The 14,843-nt window shown below is 39.9% G+C and overlaps 1 non-coding gene across 1 annotated transcript; it reads left to right on the forward strand.

Annotated features, from left to right (window-relative positions):
* The first annotated feature begins 2,572 nt into the window (after positions 1-2,572).
* TRNAF-GAA (transfer RNA phenylalanine (anticodon GAA)) lies at positions 2,573-2,645 on the forward strand. Its single transcript has one exon. It is a non-coding gene; the product is annotated as a tRNA-Phe (tRNA).
* The last annotated feature ends 12,198 nt before the right edge of the window (positions 2,646-14,843 follow it).

A 14,843-nucleotide genomic window follows, 5' to 3' on the forward strand; every position in this document is an offset into this window, starting at 1 on the left:
AATCCTATGTGTACCTCATCTGACACCATCGAATTCTAGAACTCTCGTGGGAACGTGCGCTACCGCCTGGCACTCAAGAAGTATATTTATTTATCTTCCTGGTAAAATAAATAGAAAATACCTTAAATTTGGTCCTTTTCTGAATCCCACGTTGTGGTCATACTCACTATTTCAACGTCTAACTTGATCTCTACCACCTCGCGGAGATAATTATAGGTGTACCTCTGACATACTTTATTTCAAAATGATTCAAATTCTTTTTTATTTTTGCAGATAGTGACAAATTAAGTACAGATACGTATTTCCATATTAACGAAGAACAATGAATAGAAAAATCAAAAATTATTTGATACTTTTTAATGCAATTTCCCGACACCTGCATTGTCAAAACAACCCGTACCGAATTATTAGGATATGCGTAAGTTGTCAACCATGTTGCATTAATTGGATTGTCAAATCTTTTTTCAAAAATAAATATCCAAAAGAAATAGCGAGGAAGGGAAGAAAACTAATCATTCAGTGGATTCAAACTGCAAATTGTCACGATTTTTTAAATCTTTTCCCCTGTAGACTTATAAAAAATAGACGAAATATTTACAAAAATACCTAAGTAAGGAGTAATTGACTTAAAACACTCACCCAAGAGTCAATCGACGATTTACACCATACTTTTGATTTTAATTAGACATTAGTTCCATTTCAATTTCAAGAAAAATAATTTATCATAGAAATAATTCAGACTATATTTGTACGTTTGTGCTTACATACACATACGCTCCCGATTCCCATCCCTCCCATTCCCAGTTGAGTGTGGCCGTGATCCCACGCCCCACTCCCTCCTCCCCAGTCTGCGCCTTGTTTTCGTCGGAAGAGAACGAAAGTGATCATTTCTGGGAGGAATTCGAGGATGAAAAGGTCTGAACGTGTGCACAGAGCGGGCGGGGTGTGTTGTGAAAGCCGCAAAGGGAGGTCAGGAGGGCTCCGAAGAACTGGCGGCGAAGTGGAGAAGCCTACCGGAAAGCATATCTATCCTGTTGACTGATTCCACAAGCAGGTAGCCTCCACTCTCCTTGTAAGCCACCCCGTCCCAAGATTAACATCGCTGTTTTTCTTTTGGCGGAAGGAAAGAGCAGAAAAGGATGCAGGTAGATCAGAAATATGAGGGATACAAACGAATGGAATCTCGGAGAATCATTCTTCCGAATCCAATGGTTTAATGCTATCCTCTAGTTTTTGCTTCTCCGTATTACTCAATGAGCATCACAATACGTAAGTTCTTAGGTAAGCTTCGGACGGTCCCTAGCAACCATCATTTAATAGTCGTCCTGCGGGCTTCTGATATTTGCCCTTATATAATTTCCTACTTCAATTCCTCACGGCTTATACGAGCGCTCGTGACGTCCAAAAAGCCAATTTATTTTCCACGCTAGCGTAACATCCCATCTACCCCTACGGCTTGTAGCATTACTGTCTCTCAGTATCTCCTTCATTCGCCTTTTTATCTTGTTTCGAATTTCGCCTTCCATTTTATCCCTCCCCACAATATTACAAATTTCACCGTTTATCTTCCTCATCGTTCAACGTTTATCCTCCATGACCGCTCCATACCAACTTCTTAAAAGCCCGTAATAAATGCATAGCCTCTTTTCTGAATGGCTAGTTCTTATAACTCTTATCTTCCATACTAAAATCTTTAGCGATCCTTTCAGAGTATTTTTTTCTTTGTTTCTCGTTTTTGTGATCGATTCCCACATTGTCGAAGTCATCCGCCATTCTCGTATATCTTTTTCTCACATCAATACGGTAGTAAGTTACCATACAAAGTAAAGCATAACCCCAATGTCTTCACTTACCTTACTTTACCAGACATAATGAAAATGTGCCTCACTTCCCATGAATGCTTTTTATGCCATCGCAAAAAAGTAGCTAGGATATTAAAAAGAGTTATAATACTCCTTTTTCAATATCTACAATGCTTAAAACCATGGCAAATATTAATAGTGTTCAGTTTTTTTATATTTTATAGTACCCTGCAATTCACCACAAGGGTGCGCGGTAGATAGTAACTATTATTAACTAAACAGGTTTGAACTATTATTTTCTAAGTTTTATTGATCTTTCCAACATTTCGTAAATTAAAACTTTATCCATTCCTTTGTCCAACAATAACTTTTTTCCTTCTGCTGACTTCGCAGTAGTTAGGAAACCGTACATATCACATCTACATCTACATAATACCCCGCAAGCCGCCGCAAGGGCGTGTGGCGGGGGTTGTTAGGTCACCACCTGTAAAAAGGAACAAAACCACACGCAAAACCTCCGCATCCTACACGCATGCAATTACATATACTATCATCTAACAAATAATTGCACCTTAGGATGCAGTAAGAAATTTATCCAATAACGTGCAAGACCGTACTGACATAATTTGCATCAAGTTCCTGAGAGTAAGGATATTTGAGATGAAATGTTTCCCATAACACAAATGTGCATGTGCCATGACGGTGTTCTATGACACAACAGTACTACTGCGGAAACGAAAGGACGATGTGAAAATATTCACCGTACATCGGCCGAAATAGCTCAGTTGGGAGAGCGTTAGACTGAAGATCTAAAGGTCCCTGGTTCAATCCCGGGTTTCGGCATTTATTTTGGCTTCAAACAAGCTCAATCAGTTTGCTCGCTAAGGTATACTATTATTCATTTCAGGTTTCCAACCACGTTCAAACATATTATTCCTTATGCATTACTACGAAGTAGTAAATACGCAGTATGTTAGCATCTTATGAATTTTTCTACAGAACCAATTTTCTTGATTTTTCACTCAAACGCCACATGATCTTGTGCATCAGTCTTTCACACACTTTTTGGTTGCGAGATGGAAATTAGCATTGATTCCTCTGTAATAACCTTTGAACTTAGCAGTTGTAATGGAGATAAATAGCACTTTCTCTTAAAAGTTAGAATATAAATCCACTATAATATTTTCTGATCAATAGAAGCAATACATTAACAAGATTAACATTGTGTAGTTAATTTGTTCTTATGCAGTTTATTTTATTCCATTCACATACCTGAACCATTTTTTCTTCAATTTTGACTTCTTTATTTAATTACATCTGAATAATGGTGAGCACAGACTGAACACCGCTACATTTCAAGTTCTCGTCTAACGAGACAAGGTGGAACATGACATTGTCATAAACCCTTCCATGCACATAACCGATAATCATAAGCCCTTCTTCAAATCTGCATACGTCCCACCTTCTTTTCCTCCGTCCTACATACATATCCTTTTCCTCTCCCTATCCGGATGACCTAAGATCCTCCAAACCCACCTTAAATGGTAGACCGCATATAATGACAATGAATGTCAATATGCAGTTTCGGGACAAGCATTCAATCAGAAATTAGCTAAATAAAATGAAGAATGGGAAAGTAGTTACAGTTCATCTTAATGCTTCTCACGAATAACCTAGTATAAACGGAAAGGATAAATTCTAATTGAATTATTTTCATATGTCGATGCAGTATTTTCCAGTAGATATCAATAATCACTACTATATCTGTCGACCCTTATGTCATTAAAAAGATAAAGGATTCTCATCGTATTAAAATTTAAGAAGGGGTCTTATTACTGATTTTTCGGGAAGAATCGTTTCACAGGCAAATGCGATGCCCAAATATGGTTTAGGTCTTCAGTTAGCAGCTACCCACTCACCTCGTTGGCCCGTAATGGTAGCAGCACGAAACACAATGCAAGATGAAATGAAATTTATCAAAAAATTTGCGGATTTTAAAACCCCCTCCCCTATTTATATGTGCTGTTAAGACGCCAACAATTGTCCACCGTCGCTCGAAATGGTTCTCAAATGCACACACTTCCGCAGCAAACCAAGAAGGGGCGAGTGCCGCCCGAGTCGCAGGGGTTGCCAGATGGCGCAAGACCGAAGGCATAAGAGTCCGAGTACCGGACGACGGCAAAAACCGAAGCTGTCCGGCAAATGCCATAATTTCGGTGTCAAGAAGAATGCAGCACTCAGGGAAGTGCCCCCCTTCAAGCGGAAGCTCCCGTCACTCAATTAGCATTGGGAGACCGTGGTCCGGCCACGCCCTCCCGACGTTTCCCACAGGAAGGAAGAGATGCGAGCACGGGCGCATAGATGGATTCCTTTCGGTCCACTTTCTCGGGGGGAGGGCACCCGGAGAAGAGAGAAAAGTGTCGAGAGACTCCAGGAAAAGAGACGAGATTTCTCGAAAACAGGAGAACCGGTGGATTGCCTTTTGAGTGCCACTTTTCAATTACTTACACTCGGAGTGACCCGAATGAAGTCTGAATCTTGAGTCGTACATAGCAAAGTTAAGGATAGCATTAGCATTTTTAGAACTAGATGATATACCTTATTCCTCTTTTCGATCCTCGGAGATACTAGCATTGGTGGTTCAAATGTTTATTGCCCAAATATAAATAAAATTTCTAAGAGTTTTGCAAATATCGTGTAACCACATGGTGTTACGTGATAATATTTCAGCCCTAACCATGAATTGTCCAAATAAGTGTTTTCCTTCGTTTTATAAAATAATAGGGCTTGGAGATAGTCAGCATAGCGTGATAAATTTAACGAAGTAGAATTAATTAAACTCCTATCAAGCGTGTAATAATAAATACAAAGTGTACTTTTATAATTAAAATAAATCACTAAGTCCAAAACAAGAGCATAATTATAAAAAAGTATTATCTAGGGACCGCGGGGCTATCTTTTATAACTACAGCAGGAATGAACGGTATTCAATGCCATAAAATGATTAGGATTCCCCCGACTGCTTATTTGAAGTTATCAAATTTCTGGATGAAGCTTGAGTTTTAGAATTATTTCCAGCTTCCCTAAAGAGTCAATTGAATTAGGATGATACTAATTACAGTTTAATCAAACATAAACCTTGTAAATCATTCAGAAGTAGTAGTCCCGAAAAAAACATTCAACAAGATCACTTAATCCGGTAGGATGTCTACAAATACTTGCTACCCCGCAAGCCGTAGCAAGAGTATTTGGCGTCAAGTGTTAGGGCACCAGGCATACCATTACATCCAGAAATATTTTTATACACATTCACTTAAATGCATGTTAGCTCATATATACCTACATATAGATAATATACCTCTCATCGGGTAGCATTTTTTGACAAATATTTCTGATTTTCTCTGAATCTAAATGGAATATGAGTGATTGGGTCAAAGTGTGGACAAGGAACTGTGAAACGAGGAGAGATGACTCTGGAAGTTAGTATGCTAATACATCTGATGCATGCACTTCCTTATTATAGGCTTGCGTGGAAGAGTTTTCCAGGTAAGTTAAATAATACCTAACGCCCCACTGTATGAATAGTGACTTCAGTTTTAGAGAGTCCATTTTGAAGAAATATATACATACTTTTAAAAATTAGGGTGATTAGGAAATCTTATCCCTGTATCAAAAACGTGATGTTAGTTACAGGTAAAAATAAGATCAATATCAATTATATCCCAAAGAAGCAAAAGATAAATCTACGAAAGAAATCATAACTGACACGGTAAAAATATTACATTTATTTTTAACAATTGATTATGTTTAATTCAGGTATTATTATCAGGTTTCATTCTGCAAATAATATGATGCCGTGTGTGATCTATTTCAAGGTTGTTGTTAAGATGATTGAGTAAATTTGGAAACTTAGTAAAACGAAGAACGTTTCGGGGCACTTGGCAGTTCCGTAAGTTTGAGAACGTTGTGACAGCATATCCGCCGAACACATTCAGGAGGTCTGAAGGGTGGACATGTTAAAGACGTCACTTGAATATTTTTTGAAGATGGATCGACGACGCGAGGCAAGTTGGCTGGATGATTGGAGCTGGAGGATCGTGCGCCCAAAATGAAAGGGTTATTGTATTATTTTTGACAGGCGGATGGAATGAATGAGTGGCCATCGATCGTGTCTGTAGCTCTAAGGACGGATATGGAGGTAAGACCGAGACGAAAAAGAGAAAAATAGTTATTATTTTTACTGAACGAACATATTATTCTCATTTGTAACATAAATGCAACATTTTAAGAGACTAAGATTCTTTCAAAGCAAATTAAGAGAGGAACGTGAAACTCTCGTCATCATACCTACATTCTCAATTGAGGTCACTGAAAGTGCATATTAATTAAACTGTGTTATAGGGAGGAAATTACGCAGAACAGCCACTTGAGTGATTAAGGCTAGTAACCGGAAAATAGTTGTGGATGAATCTCAAAATTGATCACCGCAGTTTGGGCGTAGAAAATTAAAATACTCTGTCCTTTAACGTGTGCGAAAAAGCAAGTGTATTGAATTTTTCAGTGATATTATATTCATCTACAATCCTCAAGAAAAACTCAGGTGCCCTGTATTTTTCGGAAAGTCTAAGCCTTACCTGCTCTCTTAGAGGATTAAGAGACTCCCAGCCTAAATCCTCCAGTATTGTGCAGATGTTTATGCAAACAATTAACAGAAAATATAAAGAGTTCTGTGCTTTATGCAGCATGCTTTGAGTAAGGATCCTCCTAGGTAACAACAGCCACCTACCCGCCAGCTGTCCCGCCATAAACCCTCGCGCTGGCTAGCGGGGGAATTCTCAATCAACAAAATACTCCGCGGGCCGCCGCGAGTTCGTGTGGGGGTGGGCGTAAGGGCATCACAGCCTTACATACACAAATATTATTCATTCATATGCTTGAATACATGTTAGCACATGCTTAATAATAACTCCCGTGCCCTTTTGTTTGTTGCATGTTGTTCCATTTGAGTAGAGCGCAAAGGCAGAACGAGTACTCGTATCTGTCGGTGACGGTGTCTATTTCTATTATTTTATCCCAGCAGTCGAATCTACCATTATAATTTGGTGCTATTATAATTTACTCAGTGTTGCAAGTAGACGAACTGCTTATAGTTAAAACTACTACAGCTACTAAAGAATTGTCATTTTAACTTATTATGCCCGTACATCGAAAGAAAATCAAAATTATGAAAGCCAAAAGAATGAAAAAATTAAACATTGAAGCTTTATTATTAATTGCAGCATTGCATCTACACCCTTGATTTTCGACTAAGTCACGCCTGCATAAAAAAATTCACGCCGTTCCATTTCAGGGTACACCAAACTCCCGGACTTAAAGTTGTGACAGGAAACTTTCTCCCTTTTACCAATTTACTCACACTTTCATTTAGTGGCAAAATTCATTCCAATCTGACACGTTTACACATGCTCTCTTCCGTCAGTGAGACCTCTAAGATTCCTTACTTGAGTATCATCTCTTCGATCACATTCGCCCCTGATTTCTTCGGTCCCTTCCTCTCAAACCATTTTTACGAGTTAGTTCGGTGATTTTCTTCTCTCACATTCCTTAAACGTGGCCAAATGAACGAACGTACGTATTAATGAAGCACACAATCGAAATTTCTTCACCCTTTTAATCCTATTAACGGGAAATTCTCCTCCTTAACAATTACTGTATATCAACCGCGCTTAGCCAAAGTTTATGTTTTTCCTGGCACACCCATGCATCACTTCAACAGAATAATTTCTACCCATACTCTTGTCTTTCACAAACACTCTGCCAAGATACGCAAAATCATCCACTTTTTCAATGTACTTGCTGTTTAGCACTAATAATGCAGTCATTCTTCTCCATCAAGGATAATTAATATAACTTATTATTAGATTTTTTGACGCATTCAACCCAACTGAATTTTCTCCTTGCGTTATAATAATCGCAAGATTGAAAGTGATCATTCGCGACTGAGTGGCAACTATTAAGACCAACTTAGGGACCCTTCGGATTTAGGAATTGAAAAAAAAAGAATATACGAAACGAAGCAACTCTAGCTTACGTACCGCTGCACTTTTTCGTCACAGGTTTTCCACAGGTTTTTCGCCAGAACACGAAACGTCGAGTGCGGTATGCCATAAAATGCTTCACGCGAGGAAAATATGAAAAAATAATCTGAAGCTCCATAAGAGTAAACTAAGCTTTGCCTAATTCCCTAAAGAAGGTAATCTGCATTCTAAGAATATATAGAAAACAAGCATAATTCCGAGTAAACTAGTAAAATCTACCCAGTTTCTGGAAGAATGGTTTTACTCCAATCTCGGACAAAAATAGGTTGGAAAATTTCGAGTTGATTGATTAGAAACCGTTCTCTCTCGTATCTAAAGCTATGCAAAAATTTGTTACAACTACAGCGACAGTTTCTGGTTGTAGTACAAATATGGTCACGTTGAAGTTCATAATAGAGGTAGATATAAAAATAAAAAAACAAACCATAATTTTCACTACACGTAAAACACTAAAAAGCATTCATTTGATAAGGTTTCACTTCCTATTCCCACCGAGAGATTTTGGCTTCCCGTGAGAAACTTAGTATTTTGCTACGAATAGATACTGTGGCATTGGGGTTCGAAATGGAATTTGATATCAGCATGGAAAACAAATCAAATGAAAATAGCATTTTCCAACCTATCCTAATTTTGTGAATAGAGCAAAGCAACAAGGGAAAGTCGGTAATACTGTAGGAATGAAAAGGAGATCACGGACGAAAGAGAAGGAAGGATGGTGAAGTGAGTGGGGAAATGTGCGATTGAGCAGTCTTAGGGAGTAGAGAGTATGTATACGCTAGGAAGAAGGGGAGACCGAGGAGAAGGGGGCCGGCGTCTCCCTGGGTGGCCGACCCCTCTGTCCCACTGCCCACGAAGAGAGGGACAGGGCAGAGAAGTGGAGTTGACTGGGACTGTCTGTGACGCTTCTGGGAAGGGAGACAACCGAGAGGGTATGGAGTTGGGTGGGCGGGCGACGGCGGGAGCGGGAAATGGGGGCGAGGGTGAGTGGCGGGGGAGGGGCGCGCGGGTGTGGTCAGGCCGAGGGCAGTGGTGCGCTGCAAGGGAGAAAGCACTGCCAAGTAAGTAGGATGACTGTGGGCAGGCGGGGTGGCCTGCCAGGGGGAGGGGATGGGGATGGGGCGGGCAGGGGGAGTGGGGTGTGTTGTTTGCTAAGCTGGCAGATAATTACTGCCTCGTGCTCGTAGAATGGGGTTGGGAGCGAGGAGCCTTGTAGATGAGTGCCCTGGGGTCGAGTGTGGTATTTTGGTGGGCTTCGGAAATAAGCGTGGCGGGAGACGAAAGATCTTACATATTTTAACCTTGTAATAGTTCTTGCGAGGAGCGTCCGTTATATCGTTCACCAGCGGTGAGCGTGTGCGTACATTTATTTTGTGAGCGAGTATAATGCGATAGTATTTAAGATGTTTGGAGATTTCTCTTCATTGAAAACGGGAGCACGCAAGATTTAAGGGGTGGATGAAAACATGCATCTCTTTGGACACTGGAAGGCCCAACCGTGATCATGAATTGCTCACAGGTGATACGGCTTTCTATGGCTTTATGCGAGCCCAATAATCTATAAAAAAGATAAATTTAGTTTAAAATTCCAATCAATGGTTGTATGCCAACAGAAGTGTACCACTATTTCTACGTGGGGTCGGGCGTTAGGGGTGGGGACTTCAAATTGCACGATCGTAGTGTAATTAATATCTTCTCCTTCTTGTTTTCCCGTAATAGTTTCCCTAAATTAATTATTATGGTGACAGAGGGGACATAAGAGTGGTTGATGTTCATTTTTGTCCCATTCTATTTAATATGCCGGAAAACTTCTTTAGCGGGTAAAATTGACACTTGTCTGGAACTAAGTCTGTCGCTAACAAGTACATACGAGGGTCATCCGGAAAGTAGTACCCGTTCGTGCCGCATGAAGTGCTGACGACGCGAGTAGCCGCTGGACGAGGTCAGATAGCTTCAGTGGCTTGTCTGCCTTCTCTGAGCCAAGTTGCGTGACGCTAGCATTGCCTGTGTTGTTTCTGTGATTGTTTACAATGTTTAAAAAAATTGAAAACGCCGCCAGTTGTGAAGTGAGGGCAGTGATTAAATTCCTCAATGCAAGAAACGTTCGCCCATGTGATATTCATCGCCAATTAAAGGAGGTGTATGGAGACAATGTAATGGACGAGTCGTCTGTTCGGCGGTGGTGTCGCAACTTCAACATGGGGAGGGGGAACACACACGACGATGAGCGTTCGAGGAGACCGTCTGTCATTACAGACCAACTGGTGAGCTCAGTTGACGAATTCGTGAGGAACGATCGGCGCGTCACAATTGATGACATCTGTGAGCATTTTCCCAATGTTTCTCGAACAATTGTTCATGAAATTGTTAAACACCATCTGCATTATGCAAAAATTTGTGCAAGATGGGTCCCTCGCGTATCTCAATGAGCTGGCGGCGAAGGACTATGCAGCAGGAATACAGAAACTTGTCACACGTTATGACAAATGCCTTAATTTGCTTGGAGATTATGTTGAGAAGTAGTTTAAAGTATCCTCTTTCAAATAAAATTTTTTATGTTTGTTAATATTTACTTTTGTGTCTTTATTTCACGAACGGGTACTACTTTCCGGATGACCCTCGTATATATTAACATATTTTTCAGTGATTTTTAGACGGATGTACTTATTCTTTCTCTTTCCTATATCCTCCCTCTCCTTCATCCCATACCCTTTCCATCCTTGCTTGCTTGCACCTTCTGCCGTATCCTTTTTGGTGAACTACCGGGTATTTATGTAGATGCAATCAAATACTCTCAACCATTGCTAATCAAGTGAAATCTTATACGTGTATGTATTAAAGCCATAAACACAGTAATCCACCAGGAGGTCGGTTTGGTAGGTGATGGTAGAGTTAGCCAAGAACTAAGCCAGACGGCGGGTGAAATTCACATACGATACAAGCAGGGTAGCGGGGCCAGTGCCTTTCCTTATGCCGGTTATGGTTTCCCAGGTATAGCTGGTACCCGAAAAATCACAAAGCTTGGCTGGAGCTGCTGGTGCCCAGGGAGGTTTGCCCAAAAATCGAACCCGAGTCCTCCAGTCAGAAGTCCAACGCTCTACTAAATATTTTGAGAAAAATAACCTACCTTGAGCAATGAGACCTTAGTTCACTTCGAAGTATTCCCATTGGGGCCTCACACACATCCCAGCGTCTCTTCAACTTTTCAAAAGCCTCGGCAAAAATTCCTCTTTCAGAATTGTCATCAGCTGCCTCGTCACATTCTTTTTTATCTCGTCAACGTCAAGAATTTCGTGCAGTAGTAGATTGTTTCAGGGGACTTGTTCCAAGCCGCAAACGATGACCGAGGTTTCCTAAAAAACGGTCATAATTGGAGATTAGTCATGTGTCTGCAGCTAGGACCCTGAAACAAAAGCCCAGCCCAGTAGTTGGTTGACGAGCAAAATTGTCGATATGGAATTTTCAAGAAATTTCTATTGATGAGGTCACACATAAAAATGAACAACATTGTATTGCAGGCACGCATTAGCATTGCTCGCGGATATCTTTAATTCATTAAGCATGAGTCCTTAAGGCTGCTCTTTGAGCATTTGAAGCGCTGAACATATCGTTATATAAAATTAGTCATCGGCATGGATATGAAAGGCATTACCGGTAATCAGAATATTGAAGTTGGGGGGAATCATCGAATAAAGACGACATTCTGTAGAAGTTTCAACAGTGGATGAAGACCCTCAAAGGCAGCGGTAGAGAAAAACGGAGAATGGTGAGAGAAAAAAATGAAAAACCTATCGAACGGCACCAATATGGGTTTAGATAGTATGGAGAACTGAGGAAGAAATTAGAGCAGGCAAAGGGAATTTATGCTGAGATAATGCACTCTGCAAGCTCACGACGAGGGGTTTGTGTATTCGGGAGCACTCCGAAACCACCCTTCCAATGGCACATCTACATGTACACAACCCCGCAAGCCGCCGTAAGGGCGTGAGGCTAAGATTCAACTAAGATTCAAGCCATATTTATATTTTTTTAAATATATGATTAAAGAACTGAAAAGCAAAAGAATAATTGGATATTTTCAAAAATTCCCCGCTCTAATACAAAATGAACTGAAGAATTTGGCACGAAAGTATCTAAAGAGCCTTTAAAATATTCAAACATAAAAGTATAAAATTTTCGGTGGAATCGAAAATTAAATTGAACGATTCTCAAATAATCCTGGATTGTATTTGAAAATTTCCAGCTTCAATTTGAATTACCTTAAAGAATTTAAAATCTCAAATTTTTATTACCATAGGTTAGGAGCAATGTTTTATCACCATAGATGATAAAAAATGGATCGAAATACTCGATTGCAAATGGATCATGAATTAAATGAAATATTTTTTGAGCCTGTATTTATCAAAGATTTAGTTATTAAATCAATTCATAAAAAAGTGCCTAATTTTCCTTGTTAGGCTAACTAAAACCATTCCCAATACCGTAATGCGTATTACGCGTTCATCTAATTCCGTTCTCCGAAAATTTACGTAAAACATTTGAGGAGGTAGCACAATGGCTTTCAGAAGTGGTATCACATTCAACAGAGAATGAAAGAGAGGTGACAGTAAGAATTTAAAACTGCTTTTCGTCGAAACTTGGCCATTTCATACCACCACATGGTTTACGGCGGGAATAACTCATTTTTTTATGGATTGTCTATTTCCTCCTGTCAAAATGGAAGTCCAAATCTATGCTTGTTCTGGGAATTTTGGGAAACATTTGATTATAACTATTTCCGGTAACCAGTAGTAACGTACATGTACATGTAGAGTCTATATATATATATATATAATAATTATATTATATATATATTATATATATATATATATATATATATATATATAATATATATATAATTATATATATATATACACAGGATATATGTACTGTACTATAAACTATACTAGTACCTATATATACATAAGATAGGTATATAGTTCGCCGAAGCTGTTTCTCTTCCATTTAGAAGATATTTATATGTATATATAAAAAACATAACCATAAACACAATAATCAACCCGAAGGTCAGTTGGGTAGGTGATGGTAGAGTTCACCCTGTACTAAGCTATATACGGCGAGTGAAATTCACACATCAAGGCAGAGGGGCCAGTTCCTTCACCTGCGCCGGTTATGGTTTCCCAGGAAGATCTGGTACCCGAAAAATCACATAGTCTGGATGGAACTTCAGGTGCCCAGAGAGCTGCTTTCCCGGGAATGGAACCCGGGCCATCCGGTTAGTAGTCCAACGCTCTACCCCTGCGAATGCATGTGTATATATATATATATATATATATATATATATATATATATATATATATATATATATATATATATATATATATATATGTAAACACATAATAAAAGACTTCTGTAATGGATTTCATTGCCTAAATATAATTTTTAAATTTTCTCTTTTTCAGATGTTGGCCTAATACCCCCGACACACTCCCTTTCGGTAGCTTTAGGGTTATTACGTAGATATAGATTAATTTTAGCACCAACGTCCTCTAATGGAAGACAGCATTGGTCGTTGATATGGTTGCTAATAATTTAAAGGGCACATATGATGCATCATCGACAAATCATTGAAGTAATGCGATCGCAAAGCCTAGACACTTTGACCAGGTCACAATCAAAGTTTTTTCCCCACGCAAAAATCGCAATTTTTCTCCCACATTAGAATCCTCTTAATAGTCCCAAGTAATCCTTAAACGAGGATAAGAACCTCCCTTCGAGCTCATCCATTCCACCGCTCATATGACCAACACAATGAAGCCTCAAAACTGGTCCTTCTATATCCTAAAAATACAATATTTTTCTTTCGAGTTTTGTGTACGTTTTTCCTCCGATTTTTTCCCTTCGCCCCTCTTTAGCCCCAAGGCTTTTGGAGAAGCAGCACAAGGGAGAGAAGGTCAAAGGATGGTGGAGAGGCGGTGGGTGAAGTATCCAAACCATTTATTTAGAGTCTGGCCCCAGGGCCGCACAATGGCTCAAAGGTATTTTTTTTTCTTTGCTCTCCACGAAAGCCACTTTCCTTTGCTTTCTCGCAATGGTTCCTCGAAGAGGCGAGTAGAGGAGGGATACAAGAGAGTAAGAAGCGAGCGAGAAAAAGAGAGATCACTGACCTTGTGTGACAGTTTTAAACCTATTGGGTGAGCGCGGGGAAATATATCACTCGTAGGAGAGGAGGAGGGAATGAGAGGTGATGGAGGACGAAGCCAAACGGGGTGAGGAAGGCAGATGAGAAAAGAATGCTCCTGCCTTCCCTCTTTCGCCGAAAAATCACAGCACACCACTTCCGGAGAGAAGGAAAGCGTTCCACAAGTTCGGAAAACGGACGTGCAGTCAAAGTTGGAAGCTTCGGAGGAAGGCTAAAGAGCAGAGCCGTAGGCGCAGGAAGTTGAAGGGTAGTAGCAGTGGGCGTCACTAAACCAAAATTGTCGATGCTCATCTTGCGAAACATTAAAAAAAAGAGTCACTGAGTTAACTTTCACCCAACGCATGCAGAATCGAACATGGTTTCGACATATGTCATTTAAAAGGAGGCGATTTCAGGTTCAATAACCAGATAATCAATAATCATGGCAGTCACGGTTTCAGGGAAGGCGATCGGGAGAGGAAATAGGATGATCGGAAAGAGAAAATGGAGTCGTAAGGTCGTTAAAGGGTACACCCAGAAGATTTAAATGAGGCCGCAGAAGACAACAGCTACTTGACGACCGCAAAGAGGGTGTTGGGGGAATATCTTTAGCTCAAGGACATGTGCACTTAGAGTTGGGAGATTGGACACGAGTGTAGGTATAAGAATTTTAAGAGGAAGTGAATGGGAAAAGAACAGTTTCTCATTAGATTAGATTTATTTTCCAATCAAATACAAAGGTGTCCCTCTAAGCAATGATCTCTC

This window comes from Hetaerina americana, unplaced genomic scaffold (genome assembly GCF_022747635.1).
Source record: "Hetaerina americana unplaced genomic scaffold, ioHetAmer1.1.p SCAF_19, whole genome shotgun sequence".
NCBI lineage: Eukaryota > Metazoa > Arthropoda > Insecta > Odonata > Calopterygidae > Hetaerina > Hetaerina americana.